This window comes from Polypterus senegalus, unplaced genomic scaffold, assembly GCF_016835505.1.
Source record: "Polypterus senegalus isolate Bchr_013 unplaced genomic scaffold, ASM1683550v1 scaffold_5581, whole genome shotgun sequence".
Lineage (NCBI taxonomy): Eukaryota > Metazoa > Chordata > Cladistia > Polypteriformes > Polypteridae > Polypterus > Polypterus senegalus.
In genome coordinates this window covers 1-6,523 of record NW_024383297.1, presented here as the reverse complement: position 1 = coordinate 6,523, position 6,523 = coordinate 1, and the positions used below count along the sequence as shown (strand labels likewise).

Genomic DNA, 6,523 nt, shown 5'->3' with positions numbered 1-6,523 from the left:
TGACATGGTTCAGTGCAGTGGCGGACTGGCCGGTTGGAAAAGTCCGTGTGCTGGTGTGAACGCTCCCTGTCCAAGAGCCGTTGATGTAACTTAATACAAGTTAAAACAGAAAAAAACGAATCCACAAAGCTCTAAAGAGATTTTTTTATGTTGTGCATACGCGATATTTATTTTAAATGCAAGTTGTTCTCATTTTGTGCGATTTTTACTGTTTCTCATTCAGGTGTAAGACATGCTTGTTAAAGTTCAGTTTTGGAACTCCAAAAAATTCATCAAGCTTCAAGATGGATTTACTTATGTGGACTTCATAAATGAAGGTAAGTTTCATATCTGATTTGAGTTCTTTGCTGTAGTACTTTTTTCATGCTTGGAGTAATTTTCATACTTCATTTTTAGTTCACAATAAATTTGGACTGCCTTCAGGGACAGCTCTTCGTATTTATGATGACACTGAAACTGAGATTGAGGAGGACATTTTACATGATTTACTTCAACCAAAACCTGACATTATGTTAACAGTCAGAGACCACAATACTGGTAGGTTTGGTTCTCTTCTCTTTCCTTTTGTCATATCCTTATCCCTTAGAATGCTTATTTTTCCTTCCAGAATTGGAGATGTTAGCTCCAGGAAGCAGTTCCTGCACTGATACTTTGTCCTTATCTAGCCGTTCATCAAGTGACCAAGACCAAACACCGGAGCATCTGGCCAAGAGGTCCAAAAAATTAGAAGATTCAGCAGCAGCCGCCAAAGAGGTTTTAAATTTTATCACTGCATTGCATTTGCATTTTTTGTAATCCTACAGCATCAAAATATAAATGTCATTGTCTTGCTCTGTTTGTTAGCATTGTCATATTTTGCCATACGGTCATATCATGTGCCCTTTAGTTATAACATTGGTCTCTTTCTACATTTGTATAAGTTACTTAAAGTCTATATTGTAAGTCACATCTAATCAGTTAACAACTTTAAATACTGAATTCAGAACTCATGTATTTGAGTTGTTTTGAAGGTTGTCCTTGCTGCCTTAAACCACAAAGCCGGGGGCGATGCCATACTTGCTGAGTACAGGTCCAAAAACACTGTGACAAGTGAAACAAGGCGTGTTCTTGTCAACATACTGGTTGGACACATGGTGGAGATGCATGGGTAAGTCCATTTATTTTTCCCTATGTAATTTGATCTGAATTTAACCTTAATATTCCCTATACTTTGTATAATTATGCAGTCAGGCAGTATCTGGGATGTACCAGCTGTTGATCTTAAAAATACTGGCTAAATACAACTTTCTTTTGAAATCCTTTCAATCATTTTAAGGCGGATTCCTACACAGAACCAAAGAGAGCAGTATGCCCTTGGTATTGTGACACTTTTTCCAGCATTGCGAGATCCATACTCAAAGAAGGGCTATGTGAGTGTACTTGGTTTTGAATTCTATTGTGTATTTTGCTTTGACTGTGATCACAATGATAAGTGAATCTTTAGTTTCTTAATTGTGCAGGAGCACTTCTATGATGTTGACAGCGGAACTGGCTACCTTGCCTGGCGACTAAAGATGGTGCAGAGGAATACATCTCATCGTGCTGCTAAGGGTGATACAGCTAGCTCTGACCTTCCTTGAAGAAATCCATCAACCCTGAAGAGCACCTTGATGAAGACGCAGTGAGAGAGGCCATTGCCTTGTTCCGCCATACTTCTGAAGAAGGTTTGATCTTGTTTAAGATGAAGGAAACATTCCATCACAGACATGGACTTGTCCATGACCCAGATAAAACCATGGATATTCTGAAAACATTTCCACGGTTTTTAGACACCAAAGGACTGGTAGGCTTATCCAGTGGTTGGCATAATGTGAAAATAATAATGTGAAATTACCTAATGGTCCTGAAATGCATGATTTTGGTATTTTAAAGGTTAACCAAGACTTCACACTCCTCTTCAATCCTTAAAAACAGCTAATACATTGCTGGAAAAGTGGGACGCTGTATTCAAGCCAGGAATCATTGGGGAAGCCATGGGCTTGGCTTTAACTCCTGCTGTGCGTTCCCTCATCTCATCAGCAAGAAAACAGACAATCGGTGAAGACAATTGCAGTAAGTTGTATTTCCGTATACTATTACCTTATTATTATATCAGAAACAAAGATTTTAGTATTTTTTAGTTATAAGACCTGTGTAGCAACAAATGTATATGATGGGTTAAGGCTAATTAATTAATTCATCTTTGTTATTGTCAGAATGGGACAGTGACTTGGCCACTCTGCTTTTGCTCGTTCATCTCCTTCCACCTCAACCAGGAGGCCAGAGAACTGCCAAAATCAGTGCTGCTGATGCTGCTGATCGCCTTGTTGTGTTTCATAAGGTAAAGGGGTGTATGTAAATTGTTTTTGTAGATCCCATGTTCTTAGTAGGCCTAGTTGATTAATATAATACTTTAATGTAATGTAATTTAATGTAATACTTTCTTGTTTCTTTATAGTCTTGCAACAGCATTGATGAACATGTTCAGCAAAGAGAAAGATGGCAGCCCTACCTCCTTGCTGTAGGAAGAAGCCAAGACCAGATTGACAACTTTTATGTAGTCCTTGACAAAAATCTCATCCCCTGTCAGGTGGTTGGTTCCCTCAGTGCATTCAACGAGCTTTTCAAAGCTCACTTTGTTTTTAATTTAACATATGACAATGCACTCATAAACTTCTATACTTTCATTCAAACGACCATCTACAAAATTGATATAGGCAAGACGAGAGAGTCCCCAAGAGTAAAAGAGCTTCGCGCTAAACTACTGACTGACTAATATTTGTAAAGCAGCTGAGAATGCCGTCTTGTTTTAAATGCAAAGCATTATATACATCTAGTCAGTCACTCATTTCACATTTAAGGTTCGAGCGTGCCTTTTATCCCACTGTAAAATTCAAGTTGATTTGTGGACAAGAAACATGCATAAAACAATTTAGCACTTATTCTGGATTTAGAAAACATTTAGACACTAGTCATCCATCCCCGTACATCCCTGAAAGCATTGTGAATGAAAACAGACATTTCTCTTCCAAAGACAATACATCAGAGACACGCGTACTTTAGGTGATGAGTCTGTATTCGATGCAGAGAATCTTGAGAACAGTGAGTCTGGTTTTCACCAGGTGATGTGAAAACTTGTGTGCAGATATTGTAGCAAAACTACAAGGAAGTGGTGCTTCCGGTAATGTACGTAGTATCATCAATTGTTTGTGATCTAGAGGAATTGGTAACTGAGATACACTCTGAGATTCAGCACAGAGTACTCTCTGCTTTTCCTGTGAACGATTCTTTAAAGTCAGAAGTAGAATATAGTTTAAATGATTTTGAAAACCCTTTGCTTTTTCAATACAGATTCTAAAAGAAATAGTTACTTTACTGAAAAATGGGGAATTATTGAGCCTGTTGAAATAGTTTTAGGTGTTCGGTATGATAGTAGATGGAACAAAAAAATGGCTACTTATTGCCACGTGCCTGTAAATGATACATTTATATACATTCTTGTTTTAGAGAGTTTGAAATTCATGTTCAGAAACCCAGAGATTTGTAATATGACCAAAGCAGGCATCGCATCCATTCCAAATTTATACAAAGACTTCAGGGATGGAAGTTATTGTAAAACCCACCCACTGTTCTCTCGATGCTCACGTTATTTACAAATACAGCTTTATTATGACGAATTTGAAACAGCCAATCCCCTTGGCTCAAAACATGGAATTCACAAAGTAGGATGTCTGTATTTTGGTTTGTGAAATTTACCCCCCCAATTTAATTCATCAGTACTAAACATGGATTTAGTGTCTCTGTTTCATTCTTTAGATATTAAGAAATACGGCTTTGATTTGATTCTCGAGCCCTTGCTTTTGGACCTTAAAACTCTTGAGAGTGAAGGAGTGCATTTGCCGATTTCATCTGAAAGAACATATGGAACAATATGTCAAATTACAGGCGATAAATTAGGACTTCACTCCATTCTTGGCTTTACAGAGTCCTTCAGTAGCCACTATTTTTGTCGATTGTGTTTGATAAGTAAAGGGATGCTCAAGATGTATTTTGCGAGGATGATCACAGGGTCATAATGCGTGATGAGCAAAGTTTCCAAATGCATTGTGAAACTCTTCAATCAGACCCACAGCTTAACAATGTTTATGGGGTCAAGAGAAATTCAGCACTAAACACTTTACAGTTTTTTCATGTGTGCAACCATTTTTCCTTTGACATCATGCATGATGTCCTTGAAGGAGTGGCTCAGTATGAGCTCAAGTTGTTGTTTGCCTATTTGACTGAACATTTTCTCTCAAAGCAAGAGCTGCTTTCACGTATCAATTCATATGACTATGGTTACATGGAACGTAAAAACTGTCCAACAAATGTGAACTTGGACCACGCTGGAAACAGTTTGGGCTTGAATTCAGTTCAAACTCTATGCCTTGTAAGGAACAGCCCTTGCTGTTTGGGGATGTTGTTCCACTTGCAAATCAAAACTGGAACTTGCTGCTTCTTTTGTTACAAATAATGAACATTATTTTTTCACCAAGCATTACTTATGGGATGACTGTAGTACTTAAGCACTTAATTCATGAACACCACCAACCTTTTAAGCTGTTGTACCCAGACCGAAATTTAATACCCAAACATCATCTCATGATACATTACCCATCATGCATTAGGAAAATTGGTCCTCTTTTGCACACTTGGAGTATGAGATTTGAAGCAAAGCATAAGCTTTTTAAAAAACACTCTCAAGAACTTTAAAAACATCACCAAATCTTTAGCCAAAAACACCAGATGGCTATTGGGTATCATTGGGACACATTGACATTCCAACGTAAAGAATATGGTCCAATGTCTTTGTACCGTTTTGAAGAGTCTGGTGTTGTTGATGAATTGGTTATGTCTCTTTCAATTCCACATAATGAAAATGTCTGTTGCACTAATTGGGTTAAAATGGATGGTGCAGAATATCGAATCGGTCTTATTGTTTGTAATGAGATACAGCACAAGCTTCCAGTCTTTTCCAGAATAACACAAATTCTGTTGAAGCGTGATAGTATTTATTTTCTGGTGAATTCTCTGGTAACACTTTCGTTCAATGAGCATTACCATGCCTTTACTTTATGTGATGGGGAAGAAAAAGAAGCTGTCACTGAGTTGCAGAGTTTGCGTTTTTATAGACCGTTTGATCTTCAGTGTTCATGTGGACCAGATGACAGCATGTATGTGGTGCTTCTCCATTGTTTGATATCAACTTTTATACTGGATTTATGTCTGCGTGTAATTACAGACAGTAAGTTATTTAAGTTGTATTTAGTCAAATACAAAATGTTTGTATTGTTGACATTTTGAGGACAGTTTGATTCAGACGAGGTGAGGCTTGTTTAAAAAGCCCAGATATATATATACATTTTTTTTTGCTCAATAAAAAAAGTAAAATATGAGTAGATTTGATTTATTACCATCTTTAAACCCTTAACACAAGACAAGAAAAATTTAACTGAAATTCATTTGTCCAGAAATGTTACTAAAATGTCAATTTATTAGATTTTTAAAATTTTTATTCCAATGGATGCAGGCCTAATGTTAACACTGTTCAGAGTTTGCTTTCACTCTTCATATGTATTATGAACCGATAATCAGTGATAAATCTGCACCAGTCAGGTATTTTATTCACTCTTTGTAGATATGAATCACACTTGTATGGTGTTAAAACAACACTAATTAGAGATACTTATTAACTCTCCTGACTAAACGTTTCACCAGTTCAAACAACACTATCGAGAGTTTTTTATTTAACACTAACAGAGTAGATTGAACAACACTGAGATAGAGTTAAATTCCTTACACTGGAATGAGAGTTAAATTAACACTGGCAGGAGAGAATTATATAAACGCGGCAAAAGTGTTCATTTTAACACTTACAGAGTTGATTTAACACTGGTGATTTTACTGTGTAACGTGAAACCAGTTATTATGTATTATGTGTTTTATGTTCGGCCTTCAAAAAGAAAATTGTACCAGTGATTATTTAAGCAGATGTCAGCGCAAAGAGAACAGTTACAGGGTGTTGTAACCCGGCCATGTCGTGTGTTCGAGAAGCAGAAGATGAAGTAGCAGAAGCAGATGACTTTGGAGCTTCTTGTGTGAGACAAACTAGAGCTTCATTTAGAAGAAGTGCACGGAGAGCACCTTTATCAGGGGGTTTGTATTATTTTAGTATTTTTAAATATATGCAGGTTACTCCCACGTATACAGCACTGGTTGTATACCTTGATAAAATGTTTTCACTGGTTTTGATTATTAAGCCTAACGAACATTCATCAACTGTTAGGAGAGAGAAAAGAAAACGTGTTCAGCTGGCAAAGATCTTTACTTGTGCTTAAATGGACACCGCTGGCGAAGGCCATTAAAATGTTCACCCGTTTACTTTTCCTTGATAAAAGATGACTGTTTTATTGATTTATAACTCATGATAACTTATAACGAAAGTTAGTCAACAACATTATAAGTC

The 6,523-nt window shown here is 36.9% G+C and overlaps 1 pseudogene; it reads left to right on the top strand.

Moving 5' to 3' along the window:
- The first annotated feature begins 232 nt into the window (after positions 1 to 232).
- LOC120521462 lies at positions 233 to 2,794 on the top strand (annotated as a pseudogene).
- Positions 2,795 to 6,523: the final 3,729 nt, after the last annotated feature.